Raw genomic sequence first — 19,016 nt, 5'->3', positions numbered from 1 at the left:
ATGATCTTCGCACTATCATAAGGTCAGAAGTAGGATGTTCGCCAATGATTACGCAAGAGTATAACAGCAAGGAGGTGATGTTGAACTTGTACAAAAGAAAACTGTGGGGCTACATTATAGGAAAGATGCAAATTCATTGGAGATACTGCAGAAGCAATTTACAAGAATGATTAGATATGAGAAATTTCAGCTGTGAGGTTAAATTGAAGAAGTTCCTCTAGAGAGAACTAAGAAGAGCTGGGAGGGAACATGAGAAGTCCTTGGCAGATAGGATCAAGGAAAACCCTAAAGCTTTCTATAGGTATATCAGGAATAAAAGAATGATGAGAGAAAGATTAGGGCCAATCAAGGATAGTAGTGGGTAGTTGTACGTGGAGTCTGAGGAGATGGAAAGCGCTAAATGAACATTTTTCCTCAGTATTCACACTGGAAAAAGACAATGTTGTCAAGGAGAATACTGAGATACAGGCTACTGGACTAGACGGGATTGAGGTTCACAAGGAGGAGGTGTTAGCAATTCTGGAGAGTGTGAAAATAGATAAGTCCCCTGGGCCGGATGGGATTTATCCTAGGGTTCTCTGGGAAGCCAGGGTGGAGATTGCAGAGTCTTTGGCTTTGATCTTTATGTTGTCATTGTTTATAGGAATAGTGCCAGAAGACTGGAGGATAGCAAATGTTGCCCCCTTGTTCAAGAAGGGGAGTAGAGTCAACCCTGGTAATTATAGACCAGTGAGCCTCACATTGGTTGTGGGCAAAGTGTTGAGAAAGGTGACAAGAGATAGGATTTATAATCATCGAGAGAGGAATAAGTTGATTAGGGATAGTCAACGGTTTTGTGAATGGTAGGTCGGTTTTGGGGCCACTGCTGTTTGTCATTTTATAAATGAACTCGGTGAGGGCATAGAAGAATGGGTTCGTACATTTGCGGATGACACTAGGGTCAGTGGAGTTGTGGATAGTGTTGAAGGATGTTGCATGTTACAGAGGGTCATAGATAAGCTGCGACGTGGCAAATGGAGTTTACTGTGGAAAAGTGTGAAGTAATTCACTTGGAAGGAGCAAGAAGAAAAGAGAGTACTGGGCTAATGGTAGGATTCATGGTAGTGTAGAAGAGCAGAGAGATCTTGGTGTCCATGTACATAGATCACTAAAAGTTGTCACCCAGGTTGATAGGGTTGTTAAGAAGGCATACGATGTGTTAGCTTTTATTGGTAGAGGGATTGAGTTTCAGAGTCACGAAGTCATATTGCAGCTGTACAAAACTCTGGTGTGATCGCACTTGGAGTATTGTGTACAGTTCTGGTCACTGCATCATAGGAAGGATGTGGAAGGTTTGGAAAAGGTTCAGAGGAGATTTACTAGGATGTTGCATGGTATGGAGGGAAGGCTTATGAGAAAAGGCTGAGGGACTTGAGGCTGTTTTCATTAGAGAGAAGATGGTTGAGAGGTGACTTAGAGTCATAGAGATGTACAGCATGGAAACAGACCCTTCGGTCCACCCCGTCCATGCCAACCAGATATCCCAACCCAATCTAGTCCCACCTGCCAGCACCTGGCCCATATCCTCCAAACTCTTCCTATTCATATACCCATCCAAATGCCTCTTAAATGTTGCAATTGTACCAGCCTCCACCACATCCTCTGGCAGCTCATTCCATACATGTACCACCCTCTGCGTGAAAAAGTTGCCCCTTAGGTCTCTTTATATAAGATAATCAGAATGTTAGATTGGGTGGACAATGAGAGCCCTTTTCCACGGATGGTGATGGATAGCATGAGGGACATAAACATAAATTGAGGGGTGATAGATATAGGACAGATGTCAGAGATAGTTTCTTTACTCAGAGAGTAGTAGGGGCGTGGAATGCACTGCCTGCAGAAGATTCACCAAGGGTGAGGGCATTTAAATGGTCATTGGATAAACATATGGATGAGAATGGAATAGTGTAGAATAGATAGGCTTCAGATTTGTTCCACAGGTTGGCGCAACATCGAGGACTGAAGGGCCTGTACTGCACTGTAATGTCCTTTGTTCTAAGTTGAGTCCCTCTAGAAAGAAGAAGGCTGAAAGGAGATCTGATTGAGGTTTACAAAATCGTGAGCAGCTGGACAGAGTAGAGAGAGAGGTGTTTCTGCTTCTAAAATGAACAAGAATGAGAGGGCATGGATGTAAAGTTGAAACTTTATTGCTGGAACAGCACAGCAGGTCAGGCAGCATCCAGGGAACAGGAGATTCGACGTTTCGGGCACAGGCCCTTCCTCATGGATGTAAAGTGGTGTGCAAACAAAGCACTGAATGTGTGACGAAAAACTTGTTAGATAATGAAATGTACTGCCTGGAAATGTGATGGAGGCAGGTTCAGATGAGGCATTCAAGACATCATTGGATTTTTTTGGATCGTAATGGTGTGTAGAGAGCTGGAGCAGGTAGGATTAGCTGAATAGTCTCTTTCTGCTCCACAATAATTCTGTGGTTCTGTGAAGCAAGTACAGAAATAAGCAGATCAGGGAGATGAATACATGGCTGAAAAGATAGTGCAGATGGAGGTGGAACACTGGGACTGGCTCTGGAGAAAATAGCATCGGTACTAGCCGGATAAGTTACATCTGAACAGAGCTGGAGCTGGGATCCTTGTGGGACGATTTGCTCATGCTTTTGGGGAGGCTTTAAGTTAACTCAGCAGGAGTATAGGATCCAGGGGAGAGAATAAATCCAGGGTTCAACTGGCACTAGCAGAGAGAATAGCAAGTTAATAGGTGACATCAGAGTAAGGAATGAAGAAATTGAATCTAAATAAGGTTACTGTGCATGAATCTGAATGCATAGTGTCGGGCCTTTCCAATGACATGCAATCACGCAAACTGATACAAGACAAAGTTGTTGTTTATTTAAGCAAATGGATACTACAAGCACTTACAACTGGTACAGAATACTACTCATTAAGACATAATCAATCTCAGTTTCAGAGTCCTTGTTCCTGACCCAGAACTCCTTCCATGAGTGTTGGTCCTAGTTCTCACTATCAAGTGACTTTTTGGCTGCCGAGTTAAATTTTATTTCCAAGATCTACTCTCAATATTCACTCATCTTCAATGGACATGTTCCTACTCGCTTTTGTTGCCATCACTCCCAAATGTTTCCAAGACCAGTTCCTGCGTTCATCATTCTGCATTAACCTTACACTGTAGGTTCAATACATTCCATTCTTAAAGCTCAGTTCCTGCTTCTTACAGACTCAGCACAGTTTGACCATTTTACCCAGGGTTCTTACATTTGGTTGAATTATTGAAGTCAATGAATCTATAGATTGTAGTAAGAAAGATCAGGGAGCTATATGCACTGATTGCTATGTGTAAATATGACCTGGCTCAAACAAGAACAAGTCTGGATGCTAAATATTTTTGAGTACATGATACAAAGATAGAAAAGGATGGAAAGGAGGAGGGGTGACTGTATTGGTTAGGAATACATTGCAGTGATGGAGAAAGACGATGTTTCAGACAATTCAAGGACAGAATAGATTTAATGAGAGCTAAGGAACAACATGGATGTAATTGCATTGCTAGGTACAGCCTACACACCACCAAATTAGTGGCAACAATCCAAAGATGTGCAGATTAGGTGAATTGGCCATGCTAAGTTGCCCATAGTGTTCAGGGATGTGTAGGTTAGATACATTAGTCAGGGGAAATGTAGAGTCATAGGGTCTGGATGGGTTACTCTTCGGAGGGTCAATGTGGACTTGTTGGGCCAAATAGCCTGTTTCCACACGAGTGATTCTATGATTCCATAATTCTATAATATAAAGGAACAAATCTGCAGGCAAATTACAAGGAGATATTAAATTATGGAGTAATTACCTAAATAATAGACTGGTTTACTTGTAGTGTAGAGAACAGCGAGGCAAGTGTTTCTAGATTATGTTCAAGAGAGCTTCCTCCAGCAGTATGTATGAACAACAAGAAATGATGCATTATTGGACCTGGTCCTGAGAAATAAGGTGGGCCAAGTGGATCAAGTATCAGCAGGGTAACATCTAGGAAAAAGTGATCATTGTATCATGACACATAAAAGACAACTACATAAAATTAAAGTGCATGGGATTGGGATAATGTATTGGGATGGATGGAAAATTGGTTAACAGACGTGAAACAAAGAGTAGGAATAAATGGATGTTTCTCTGACTGGCAGTGACTGGTGAGGTACCAGAAAGATATGCATGAGGGCCCCAGCTTCACAATATATGTTAACGATTTAGATGAGGGAACTAATTGTAATATCTCAAAATTTGCAAATGACACAGCTGGGTGGAAGGGTGAGATGTGGAGAGGATGCAGAGATGTTGCAGTGCGCTTTGGATAGGCTGAGTGAGTGGTAAAATGCACAGCAGATGCAGTATAATTTAGATAAATGTGAGGTTATCTACTTCGGTAGCAAAGACAGGAAAGCAGATTATTACTTGAATGACTGTAAATTGAGAGAAGGTAATGGTCAATGAGACCTGGGTGACCAGTTGCTGAAAGTAAGCATGCAAGTGCAGTAGACAGTAAAGAAGGCAAACTAGATCTTGGCCATCACAGCAAGAAGCTTTGAGTATAGGAATGAGGATGCTACACTGCACTTAAATAGGACATTTAGAGGCTAAAGCTGGAATTGTTTGTGCAGCTTTGATCTCCTTACCTGAGGAAGGATGATCTTGCAATAGCAGGAGTTCAGCAAAGCTTTATCAAATTGATTCTTGAGATGGCAGGATGTATGTAGAAATATTGAGTCAGTTAGGATTGTATTCACTCGAGTTTAGAAGAATGAGAGATGATCACATAGAAACCTATAAAATTCTAACAGGATTAGACAGGTTAGATGCGGGAAGGATGTTCCTGATTGTAAGGGAGCCCAGAACCAGGGGTCATAGTTTAAGAATAAGGGGTTTATCTTTTAGGACACCAGAGGGTGGTGAATCTTTGGAATTTGCTGCATAGTAGGTGGTTGAGACCAAAGCATTATATGATTTTTAAGACGGAGGTAGACCTAACTCTTGTGGCTAAAGGGATACAGGATGGGGTCGGGGGTGGACTTAGGGTATTGAGCTGGATGATCAGCCATGGTAATATTAAATGACACAGCAGGCTTGAGGGATCGAATGGCTTCCTCCTGCTCCAATCTTCGATTTTTCTATGTTTAAGGTTCAGGATGATGGTGGAGAATGACATACAACAAACCAGAGTGAGATAAAAAGCCAATAGGCAGAGAGCTGACTTCAATGAGGCAAGAGTAGAGCTTTTCAGGATACACTGAAAAGAGAGATTGCTGGAAAAAAACAGAGCTGAGCAATGGGCTACACGCGCAAAAAAAGATGATTTGGGACCAGTCAAGGGAAAAGATGGACAAACAAATCCAGAGTTTTGGACAATGAAGGAGATAGAAATAAGATAAAGAAGAAAATGTTTATTTATGACAGGTGTCAGATAGAAAATACATAAAATATAATAAAGTTAAAGATTTTAAAAGTATACCAAGTTCCCCAACTTACTTGACTATAAGACCTGATTGATAGAATGTATGCACACGTTTCTGTACTGATCAAGAATTACTACTGATTACAAGTATCTTGACTCAAGCTAAAGATAACAGTTATAAACCGTCAGCATATAAGACTGAATTAAAAACCTAATTCCTTTATAAATTCACTCTTACACAGACCCAAACAGGGTAAAATAGGATATGGACAGAGGGGGAAAACTAGAAGGATATTTCAGTAGTTTTTGTTTCCCGATTCTGGTGTTAAGATAATCATCTGCTGGCCAGCCCATTTCTTCATTCAACTTTCTCTGGTTTCTTCCACTAGTTGATAAGAAACACAATGTGGCTGTTTACTTTTGTCTGTGATTTATCAGTTCAAAGTCACAGCTTGCAGGGAAGATAAACTGATTTTCTTCAGGTTTATAGAATGTTTTTACTGCAGAAAACAGAGGGAGATTGCTGGAGAAAGTGAGGTCTGCAGATGCTGGAGATCCGAGCTGGAAATGTGTTGCTGGAAAAGCGCAGTAGGTCAGGCAGCATCTAGGGAACAGGAGAATCGACGTTTCGGGCATTAGCTTTTAGGACACCAGAGGGTGGTGAATCCTGAAGAAGGGCTAATGCCCGAAACGTCGATTCTCCTGTTCCCTAGATGCTGCCTGACCTGCTGCGCTTTTCCAGCAACACATTTCCAGAGAGGGAGACTGCTCCCAAGCTGGCAAGAACTGAACACTTTTTTTTCCTTTCTCTGTTTATAACCTGTTCCCAACTTCAAGATGCAGTTACCTGAGGAGCAATCATTGTTGTTTTGCAGGCAAAAAGAGCTCTTATTTATAATTAATCACAAGTCCACAAACCAATATCTTGTCAGCAGAAGCTGCATCTATATACCCCCCTTGGCATGAAATCATCTGCAATTCAAACTGTAATTAGTACTTGTTTACACAATGGGTGTCAGGGTATTGATTTTTCAAGACTGCAGCCACTCTTTCAAACACTGGTTTTCAAACAGCCTTTTCTCAGTTCAGTCCAGAATTTAAAAAAAACACTTAATGTAAAGATGCATTCCTTACAAATGCACTGTCTGGAAATGTGGTGGAGACAGATTCAATTGAAGCATTTAATAGAAACATATGAGCAGGAGAAGGCTGCTCTGCCAGTCAATAAGATCACGGCTGATCTGTGGCCTAACTCCATCTGCCTACTTTGGGCCTATATCCTTTGTTAACCTTGCTTAATAAAAATTTGTCTCTCAGATTTAAAGTTGACAATTAAATTAGCATTGATTACCATTAAGGAGGAGAGCTCCAGACCTCCACTGCTCTTTGCATGTAGAAGTGTTTTCTAACATATCCCCTGAATGGCATGGCCCTAATTCTTAGAATATACCGCCTAGTTCTGGAATCCCCAACCAGTGGATATTATTTATCGACCCTGTCTTTCCCCATTAATATCCTGAAGACTTCCCGAACAATTACATGGAAGTCACTTCCATGGGAGTTTATCAAAAACTTCTGGAAGTCCATGTAAACAACATCCATCAGCTGACTCTGTCCACACCTTTATCACCTCTTCAAAAAACTATGAGATTTGTCAGGTATGATCTACTCTTCATGAATCCATGTTGACTCTTCCTGATTCACTGAAAAGTTTTGAGGTGATCTTGAGTATAAATTCTGATAATTTTCCCACCACAGATGTCAGGCTAATTGGTAGAAGTGTTTTCTAACATATCCCCTGAATGGCATGGCCCTAATTCTTAGAATATGCTGCCTAGTTCTAGAATCCCCAACCCTGTCTTTCCCCATTAATATCCTGACGACTTCCTGAAGACACCTCTCAACCTTCTAAATCTACAGAATAATTTGCGTAATCTTTCCTCATAACGTAAACCCTGAAATCCAAGTATCATTCTTGTACACCAGCATTGAACTCCGTCCAGAGCCAAAATATCCTTTTAAAGGTGTGGTGTCCAGATCTGCTTGGAGTACTCTAAGAGGGGTCAAACTGGGGTTTTGTATAACTGCAGCATAATGTCTGTATCCCTGCCTGTTTTAGATACAAAGGCCAACAGTCCATTAATCTTGATTATTTTCTGTACCTGGTCATTTTAAAGAGCTATGCACCCAAATCCCCAAATCTCGTTGGACTTCTACTTTTAACTTTTGAATTTAACTTTGCGCCTTCTACAAATACTCGGATTTACCCTTTTTCAGTCCAAAATGAATAACCTCACACTAGCAAACATTAAAATCCATCTGCCAGAACTTTGCCCATTCACTTAATCTATCAATATCTTGTTACAATTTTATGCTGTCGTCTACACTGTTTACAATGCTGCCCAATTTTGTGTCTTCAGCAAATCTTTGATATTAGTCTTTTTATGCTATTATCCAAATCATTAGTAAATATTATGATTAATTGAGGTGAACACAGGTCCCTGCAGGACACCACTAATCATGTCCTGCCAATCTGAGTACTTACCTATTATTCCAACTGTTTCCTGCCCATCAACCAATTTCCTATCCACATCAGTAATTTGCCCTCAATTCCATCAGCTTCCACCTTAACTTCCACTCCTCACTTACATGGGAGTTTATTAAAAGCCCCTGGAGGTCCATGTAAACAACATCCATCAACCTACTCTGTCCACCACTTTTGTTAACTCTTCAAAAAACTATGAGATTTGTCAGGCATGATCTATTCTTCATGAATCCATATTGACTCTCCCTGATTAACTCAAATTTTTTGATGTGATCTTGAGTATAAAATCTATTAATTTTCTCACCACAGATGTCAGGCTAATTGGTCTGTAATTCCCTTAAAGAGCATTGCGACATGAGAAAATTTCAAATCCAGAGGTACCACTCCTGAATCCAGGGAACTCTGAAAGATTATGGTTAGAGCATTGGCAATGTGCTCTTCTACCTCATTTAATGCCCGTGGATGGAAACATCAGGTCCTGGGGACCGTTTAGAAGATGCAGTGCAGAAAGGCATTGGATGATTATTCAGATAAAAATAATGTGCAAGGGTATAAGAAAAAAATCAGGAGATTAGCATGAGATAATGATGCTCATTTGATGAGCCAATGCAGGCACATGGACTGAATGGTTGTAACATAAGTGTGATTCTGTGATTTGATGCAGTTAAGACCCACAATGCTGTTAGAGAGGGAGTTCCAAGGTTTTGAATCAGCAATACTTGAGGAACAATTGATATATTTCCAAGTCAGGATGGTGAGTGGATTGAGTTTGGGGAACTTGGAGGTGGAGGTGCTCCCAATTATCTGCAGCACTTGCCCTTCTAGATGGTTGTAGCCGTTTGTTTGGAAGGTGCTATCTACGGAGACTTGGTGAATTTCTGTAGTAAACAGTACGTATATTGCTTACACTACTACTGAGTATTGATGATGAAGGGAATTAATGTTTGTTGATATGGTGCCATTCAAGTGACCTGCTTTAGGGTGATTAGTGTCAAGCTTCTTGAGTGTTGTTGGAGGTGCGCTCATCCAGGCAAGTGGGGCATGTTTCATTATGCTCCTGAATTGTGCCTTGCAGATGGTGGACAGGCTTAGGGGAGTCATTTGCTGTATGATTCTTAGTTTCTGACCTGCTTTTGTAGCCACAGTACTGATAGTGAATCCAGTTCAGTTTCTGGTCAATGTAACCACTAGAATGTTGATAATGGGGAATTCAGTGATTGTAATGTCATTGAATGTCAAGGGGTGCTACTTCGATTGTTTCTTGTTGAAGATGGACATTGTCTAGAGCCTGAGTGGCATGAATGTTATGTGCCACTTGTCACTATTTCACCAGGCTTGATCACTGTGTAAAGCCCCTGTTACACGCCTCACATACATTAAGTTTCTTCACAGTATGAATATGCGGGTGGCTCACGAGTGTCAATTATTTTTGCAAAACCTCCCTTGCAAAGTCACACTTGAAATATTTCACTTGCATGGAAATGCCTTTACTATAAGAGTTATACAACTATTTCACTGTGTATGGAAGGAGATTTTTGAAGCCTGAGGAGCCCTCCTCAGACTTGAACAGCCTCTCCCCTGTAGGTGTGACTTCAGTGGTTCATGAGGCTTGATGAATGAATGAAGCTCTCACCACACTTGGAGCCACTCACACTTCTTCCCAGCCTCACCCTGACTGATCAGCCACAGCCGAACCTTCAGAAAGGTTGGCTCTGATAGAAGGCTCCACACCACTGATGGCTTATCACCATTCATGGCTGATAAGTTTTTTCAACCCTATTGGGTGGCACGGTAGCTCAGTGATTAGCACTGCCGCCTCACAGCGTCAGGGACCCAGGTTCGATTCCAGCCTCGGGTGACTGTGTGGAGTTTGCACGTTCTCCCTGGGTTTCCTCCCACAATCCAAAGATGTGCAGGTCAGGTGGATTGGCCATGCTAAATTGCCTGTAGTGCTAGGTGCATTAGTCAGAGGGAAATGGGTCTGGGTCGATTATCCTTCGGAGGGTTGGTGCGGACTTGTTGGGTCGAAGGGCCTGTCTCCACACTGTAGGGAATCTAATCTCTCGCTTTCTCCCTATAATCTTTGATCCCTTTGACAGCCAAGAACCTATCTATCTCTGTTTTAAATATACTCAATGACCTGGCCTCTATAGCCTTCTGTGGCAATGAGTTCCACAGATTCACTACTCTCTGGCTGAAGAGTTTCTCCTCATCTCCGTTCTAAAGGGTCTTCCTTTTACTCTATGCCCTTTGATCCGAAACCCTCCTGCCAATGGAAATATTTTCCCAATGTCCATTCTGTCCAGGCTGTTCAGTATTCTGTAGGTTTCAATCAGATCCTCCCCTCATCCTTCTAAACTCCAATGCGTATAGACGCAGAGTTGTCAAACATTCCTCACATGTTAAGCCTTTCACTCCTGGGATCACTCTCGTGAACCTCCTCTGATCCCACTGCAGGTCAGTACATCCTTCCTGAGGTATGGGGCCCAAAATTGCTCACAATTCTCTAAATGTGGAGTGACCAGACCTTTATAAAGCCTCAGAAGTACATTCCTGCTTTTATATTCTAGCACTCTCGAGATGAATTATAACATTCTATTTGCCTTCCTTACTACCAACTCAACGCGCAAGTTTACCTTAAGAGAAACCTGGACTAGGACTTCCAATTCCCTTTGCACTCAGATTTCTGAACTTTCTCCCCATTTAGAAAATAGTCTATGCCTCCATTCTTCCTACCAAAGTGTTTGACATCCCCTTTATTGGGAGTTACGAATCTATATCGAAGATTGCCAACAGACAAACAACACAATACTCAGCTTATACCAGACTTTGAACCAATCAAAATGACATATCACATCATTATTAAAGCAAGGTATCAGGGGCTGAGGAAACTTAAGTTTCCCCAACAAATAACCTGATCTCAGTGTGCCCTACAGGAATACGATGGGAGTTGCTTCACAGTGGTCCTGAATCTGATTTCAAACAATTCTGTATTCATTCAGCCAGACTCAATAAGGGCTTGAAATGCTGTCCAACAGAAATTATCAGGATTTCAATACAATCCCATCCAACAGCAGATTCTTACATAGACATAAAAAACAATATAGCACAAGAATAGGCCCTTCGGCCCTCCAATCTTCCACCGACACATTTTGCCCTTTCCTACTAAAACTGTCTTCTCTTACAGGATCCATATTCCTGCATTCCCTTCCTATTCATGTATTCATCCAGGCATTTTTTGAATGCTAATGCTAATGTGTCTCCTTCCACCACCTCCTCCTGCAGCACCTTCCAGGCACTCGCCACCCTTTGTGTGAAAAACCTGCTTCGTTCATCTCTTAAACTCACCACCTCCACCCCCCAACCTGAACCTGTGTCCCCAATAATTGACCCTTCCACCCTGGGAAAAAGACTCATACTCACAATCTTATAAACTTCTATCAGGTTGTCCCTCAACCCCTTGCATTCCAGTGAAAACAAACCCAGTCTATCCAACCTATCTTCATAGCTAAGAACCTCCATACCCCAGGCAACTTCCTGGTAAACATATATCAACACTGAAATGAAAACGCAGTCTTTCTCATGCAATTTTTGATCACAGCAATTGTTAATCATAATTCAGTCAAGGTTCATTCATTACATTTACAGACATCTGTCTTATTGATGTTAAAATGGCTTTTTTGAGGTAATTAGTAAATGAGATGACTACAGGATGGTACTGGTTGTTGTATTAAAATTAATACTTCCAGGCGTACAGGTCACACTGGAAAGGTTTGTCTCCCATGTTGATTCGCTGATGTTCCAGGAGGTATGACAACTGTGTGAAAGCTTTTCTCCTGAATTTAAACTGATTTGGTTACTCCCTGTGTGAGTGTGTTGATGGACCAGGAGATATACAGTGACTGTGTGAAAGCCTTGTCACACACCCCACATCTGAATGGTTTCTTATTGTGGATGCACTGGTATTTCAGAGGATCAGGAGAGTGGGTGAAAGTCTTGCCATACTATCGAATTCTGTTGTGTGGATTCTCTTGTGTCGCAGGAGGCCTGATGATGTCACACACCTCACACTGGAATAGTTTCTCCCTTGTGTGAACACGTTCATGTTGGTGGAGATTTGATGAATGTGAGAATGATTTCCCATATTCCTCGCACGTAAATGGTCTCTCCCCCATGTGAATCCTCTGATGGACCGATAGCTGTGTTTACTGTGTAAATGATTTGTTGCATATCTTACACGTGAATGGTTTCTCCTCCGTGTGAATGCATTGGTGTACATGGAGATTTGACAATATTGAGAATGAATTCTTACACGTCAAGCACCTGAATGGTTTCTCCGCTGTGTGAATTTGTTCATGTCTGCGGAGATCAGACACTGAAGAGACTGACTTTTCACATGCCTCACATGTGAATGGTTTCTCCCCAGTGTGAATACATTAGTGCTTACGGAGATCTGATGGTCATAAGAACGATTTGTTGCACTGCTGACACCTGAATGCGTTGGTGTTTGCGAAGATCTGAAGACGCTGAGAATGATTTGTTGCACACTTTGCAAGTGAATGGTTTCTCCCCTGTGTGAACACGTTGGTGTGCGCGGAGGTGTGATAATGTATAGAATGATTTGTCACATCCATCACATGTGAATTGTTTCTCTGCTGTTTGAATGCATTGGTGTGCACGGAGGTATGGTAATGTGAAGAATGATTTGTCACACAACCCACATGTAAATGGTTTATCTCCTACATGAACACATTGGTGCATATGAAGAGTGATTTGTTGCACACCTCACGTAAATGGTTTCTTTACTATGTGAATAGACCTGTGTTTTACAAGGCCTGATAACTGTGCAAAGACCTTTTTGCACAACTCACACTCAAATGGCCTCTCTCCTGTGTGGACACGTTGGTGAGTTTCAAATTTGGATGGATGTGTGAAGGCTTGGTCACACACCTCACACTTAATTGGCTTATCTCCCATATAGCTGCCCTTGTGTTAACAGATGCATCTTAAGAGAGGGGATATCTTAAAAAGCTCTGCTCACATGCTTCACATGCCTCACACTTGAACGGTCTCTTTTCTGTAGGGATGAGTCAGTGATTCATGACGCTCAATAAATGATTGAAGCTCTCACCACACTTGGAGCCACTCACCCTGACCGATCACCCACAGCCAACTCTTCAGAAAAGTTGGTTCTGATGGAACACTCCACAACACTGACCAGTTTCAGATCTGACGATATGTCAAAATTCCCTTTACACAATCAATTTCCAGAGGATGGTTTCACTGCCTCACCTTCTCTGTGTTGAGCAATGCTGTGAAGAGACTGGGTGTCTTCCTATAGCTGTGCAGTTATTCCTTTGGTGATAGTCAGAATCTTTCTGTGGTGGCTATCCTCTCTGTATTCTCTAGTGTTGTAAGGTTCAATCCTTCTGTAAAACAGGGAAAGGAAACTTTGCTGCCTGTAATTCTTATTTTCTCAATTGGTTATGTGAACTCTTCAATTTGTTTTCTTTTGTTTATAAGTGCACAGCATCGAGGCTTCACTGACGAGGTCAACCTTTACTGCTCATTTCTAAATGCACTGAGCAGGTTGTGCCTTCTTGAAGTGCTGAAGTCAAATGTGGATTATGTCCACTTATAGTACTGTGGAGGAGTTGGGGTAGAAAGTGGGTTAGGGCTGTTCAAGGATATTGACCCAGTGACAGTGAACCAAAGTTGATATAGTCCCAAGTCAACATGGCGAATGGGTTAAGGGGAACCTCCAGGTGGTAGTCTCCCATGTATCTGCTGCCCTTGACCTTCTAGGATTGGAGGCTGTGGATTTATAAGTTGCTTTTTCAAAGCAGTCATGGTGGTGGATGGATCACATTGCCACGTTTGATGTTGAGGTCGGAGAAAGTTGATGTTCAAGGTTTTGGGAAGGGGTGTCAAACGTTTTCTTCAGTTAAAGACTGTTCCATAATCTGGTATTCTCCTGTCTGGGTGTATCAGATGCAATTTCTTTATTTTTCCTCATTTGACAGTCCCTATTTTCCACAGGGATGCTGGATAGTGACCAAGAGCAGACAATATGGGAACTTTCTTGCCTCCACTGAGACCCCCATCTTCCCAGGCATCTTGAGGACAATGGAAAAGACAGTTGGGTGGAGCTTAAATCAGGCAGTCAAATCACTATGAGATCGTGGCAAGTTGATGAAAAACCAGTTTTATCCTTAGAGTATGGGTTCAACATTTGAAAAAAATCAAGAGAAATGTTTATTCAATGAAGACTTTTAAAATTTCTCTACTTCTTTTCCAAAGTTATTTGAAGAAAGCATACTGATTAAAAGGAAGTCCTAGAAGCTGAGGAAAATACTGCTTTTGTGTAGCTGTTTAAGGGTTCTGCTTTATCCTGGGAAATTAGATACAGTGCACTCATGCAGACTGCATATCCAAAATTCAGCTATCAGCCACAGTGACTAGGCAAAACTATCAAAAACCTTTTGGAAAGGCTGAGGCTTTCAGGTAAAATCTTTTAAACAGGCATGTGGCATACTGTGCTATTTAGAGAGAATTGTTCTGCGCTGCTTCTCTTGCAGAGGGAATTACCACAGTGGTACCAAAATGTCTTCTTTACACAGGCAGTTGGTAAACAGCTTTTGTGTACTCCCTGAGTGTTTTTTTGTAAAAATGAGACAAAAAAATCATGAATGATTTGGATCAGGATTAATGTCGACCCAGGAAGACTTTTAGTTTTGTCTATGATTGAAAATTTTCTAATGACAGCTGAACTAAAAGCTTGAGTTCTCTGCTTCTAGAGTCTTGGACAGTGAGGCTTCCTCTTAAAAATGAAAAGGGGCAGATTGTATATGATATGAGTTATACCTATAGAATTACAGTGAGAAACAGGCCATTTGATCCAATTGATCCATTTGGTGTTTATGCTTCATATGAGTCTCCTCTTACCTCATTTCCTCTCATTCTATCAGCATATCCTTCTGTTTCTTTCTCACTCATCTGTTTCTTTAATTTTCCCTTCAAGACATCTCTGCTCTCCACCTCAATCACTCTACGTTGTGAAGGTGAAATTAATTAATTTTGTGAATTTGTGAAATAGAATCAAAATAAAAATACGAATTCCTTCAGCTTGTCATAAAAATCTGAGTATTATCCTTCAGGGAAGAGAACCTGTTACAAATGTCTGGTCTGTTTTATATGTGACTCCAGTCTCACACAACATCATTGACACCAAACTGCCATCTGAAGTGGCAAACAAATAATAGTAAACAATCACATCAAAGTCCATTAATAAGAGAAATTTTGGAGAGATCTGGACAATCCTGACTTTGTAAGATGAAGGTAATCTTAGGTCAGTGAAATCTGTAAAGTCTTGTCTTACCAAGGTTTGAGGACAAGTCCCCAAGTGAGGAGAACTGCCCCACAGATTGCTCAACTAGCAATGAAACTCACTGAATTATATAAACCTGGGAACATCCCAAACTCCTCCATCACCAACCCTGGTAATGTCCCATCCCACTGGCAGGTGGGGATGTCCTCAATATTGACTCCATGGAGTCTCACAGTTTCAGGTCAAACATGTTCAAGGAAAACTACCACTCCCTTCTCAACTGATCAGTGAGTAATTTACCATGTTCATTATCACGAGGAAACAGACATCAAGGGAATGGGAAGGTCAGATCCCAAAAATGGGTGCCCATGAGGTGCAATGTGCCATCAGCAGCAGCAGAATTGTATTCCACAATCTCACAGCCCTCATTCTTTGATCATCATCAAACCAATGGATCAACATGTCTGGAGCAACACATGTCTGGGATTCTTAAGATTGCAGATTTAAATCTAATGAATGTACTATAGAAGAATACACGCAAGCTAAACGCCAAGAGTAGCAGGTAATAAACAGAGCGAAACAACCTGACAGGAACAGAACTGAGCAAATTCCATGAGCAATTCCAGTCACATCCATGTTGGAGCCCAACAAATGAAAGGAGACACAATACTAAAGTCTCTTCCAGTAAAATATCAAATGAACAATCAAACTCCAGTCTCCTCGTGAGATACTAGGAGAACCTCCCACTCAGTGCACACCAATTTCTTCCCAATTCTTGGGCAGAACCAAGTCAGAAATGTCTAGTAAAAGTGAAGTTAGCAAAATTGTTTTAAACCATCTTTCTGACTGAACAGCAACCAGAATATCCTTGTACTAAGAGATGTTGGAGGGTTATAGAAATCTGCTTGCCATCAGGTCAGGTGGCTTGGTTATCATGGGATCACCTGGGACTTGCTGAGCAAGATGAAAAGCTGTCATAAAACAAAGAGTTGTGGATGCTGGAGATCTGAAATAAACAAAAACAGAAATCACTGAAGAAACTCAGAGGAATGGCAGTATCTGTGAAGGGAAACAGTTTTAACATTTTGAGTTCAGAGACCCTTCTATAATTTCAGAGTTACATTGTACTTTGTTCAAAAACTGCATGAATTCATGTAGAACTCTGAGCTCAAAAACTGCATAAATTTATGTAAAACTCCGTTATCTCACTTTTTAGATTAGAGTCACTCTAAACATCATGGCATAGACAGAGAACACAGGGGGCTAACACCTTCAACATATTGTCTAGCTATCACCATTGTTAACAGCTAACCCGAGAATGCAACTTTTTAAAAAAACGTTTTGTGATTTACACATGAAAGAAGTATTCTAACAGATGAAAGGCTTAACAGACAATCAATTTTTCAATGTATAATTTCAGCTACATCACACTGTAAATTTTTGCTATAAATTCTCTGTGTTAGGATTGGCGGAAATGACGGCGGATGATGCCACCTCCAAACGGACCCCACCCACCAAGGATATATTCCCCTATCAGCATTCCGTAAAGACCACTCCCTCCGTGACTCCTTCGTCAGATCCACACCCCCCACTAGAGAGACATAGCAATAGAGAGACACAATAATAGAGAGACACAACAATAGAGAGACATAGCAATAGAGAGACACAATAATAGAGAGACACAACAATAGAGAGACACAGCAATAAAGAGACACAGCAATAGAGAGACACAGCAATAGAGAGACACAGCTGTGGAGTCAGCATTTGGTGAACAGTCTGAACAATTGATTGAGAAGTCCCAGGAGGGAATTAGGGAAGACTTTGCTACACTAAGGTAATGTAGGCCTGGGTCTGTCTTAGGGTGTGCGCTTCCATGTTGATTCAGTCACCCGATATAGAAATGGAGAGGTCTAGGAATGGGAGGGAGGAGTCTCGGCACCACCTTCCTAACCTGCAATCTTCTTCCTGACCTCTCCGCCCCCACCCCAGTCTGACCTATCACCCTCACCTTGACCTCTTTCCACCTATCATATTTCCGACGCCCCTCCCCCAAGTCCCTCCTCCCTACCTTTTATCTTAGCCTGCTGGACACACTTTCCTCATTCCTGAAGAAGGGCTAATGCCCGAAACGTCGATTCTCCTGTTCCCTGGATGCTGCCTGACCTGCTGCGCTGTTCCATCCATTTTCAGCTCTGATCTCCAGCATCCGCAGTCCTCACTTTCTCCACAAGAGGGGGAAGAACAAACATAAAAAGTTAGAAAGACAGGTTGCGATAGAATTACATTTTATAGAGAGTTAAAAATCGCACAACGCTCCTTCATTAGGTGATTGTGGAGGGCTCGATCGTAACACACGCTCGATCGAGCCCTCCACAATCACGTGATGAAGGAGCGTCGCTCCAAAAGCTAGTGCTTCCAATTAAACCTGTTGGACTATAACCTGGTGTTGGGTGATTTTTAACTTTGTACACCCCAGTCCAACACCGGCATCTCCGAATCATTTTATAGAGAGATTTCGATAGGTTCAGTAAGTGGGCAAAGGCTGGTAATTGAAACATACTGTGAGAAAATGTGATGTTCATTTTGGAAGGGAGAATAAAAGAATAGAATATTATTTAAATAGCGGGAAACTGCAACACAAAAAGAGCTGGTGTACTTGAATATTGAACACAGAGAGCTAGAAAAGCAGGTAATCAGGAAGGCTAATGGAATGTTAGTCCTTATTCCAAGAGAGTTAGAGTATAAGGATTAGAAAATCTTCCTGCAACTATATAAGGCACTGGTGAGACCACAGCTGGAGTACTGTGAGCAGTTTGGAGTCAGAGAGTCATAGAGATGTACAGTACGGAAACAGACCGTTCGGTCCAACTCGTCCATGCCGACCAGATATCCCTTGTTCCCCTTAAGAAAATTTATCTCAGTGTCGGCAGTTCAGAGAAGATTCACCACGATGATCCGTGGTATGGAGGGATTATTTTATGGGAAAAATTTAACAGGTTGAAACTTATTGTAATTTGGAAGAATGAGAGGTATTGAAACATATAGGAATCTTAAAGGGCTTGACAAGGTAAATACATGTTTCCCCTTATGGAAGAGTCTAGGATCAGAGTGCACCATCTTACAATAGAGACATCAATTTAAGATTGAGACGGGGGAGGATTTCTTCTCTAAGTGGGTTATAAAACTCCTTGCTATAGAGAGCTGTGGAGGCAGAGTCCTTGTGTATATTTAAGGCAGCGATAGATTCTTGATCAGTTGGGGAATCAAGGGTTACAGTGAGGTCAGCCACCATCCTATTGAATGGTGGAGCAGGCTCAAGGGGCCAAGTGGCCTACTCCTGTTCGGATTTCTTATGGTTTTATAGAAGCGTCTGAGGCAGGCAATAGACCCAATACTCAGGAGAGCTTTCCTGTCAGTTCTAATGGGGTGTTTCCAGTCAAAGGTGCCTTCATGGTGTAATAATGATGTAGGAGATCCAAAGTTGTTGATGTTAAATAAAGTGCGATATAGATAGTGGAGGGACAGTAACACAACTCCGGTTAGATGTGCCGGTCAAAACACCATTCATAATATCCAGTATATCTGCAATGCAACAGCTTCTTCCACTGGGGCTAGAAGGTGCCTCCTTCACACCAAGTTCCCATTCAGTTCATGTCCATAGTCTTTGTTGCAGTGCAGTACAGAGAA

Source organism: Chiloscyllium plagiosum, chromosome 37, assembly GCF_004010195.1.
Source record: "Chiloscyllium plagiosum isolate BGI_BamShark_2017 chromosome 37, ASM401019v2, whole genome shotgun sequence".
NCBI classification, from domain to species: domain Eukaryota; kingdom Metazoa; phylum Chordata; class Chondrichthyes; order Orectolobiformes; family Hemiscylliidae; genus Chiloscyllium; species Chiloscyllium plagiosum.
The sequence above is the reverse complement of the archived record's forward strand: the minus strand, read 5'-3'. Positions refer to the sequence as shown.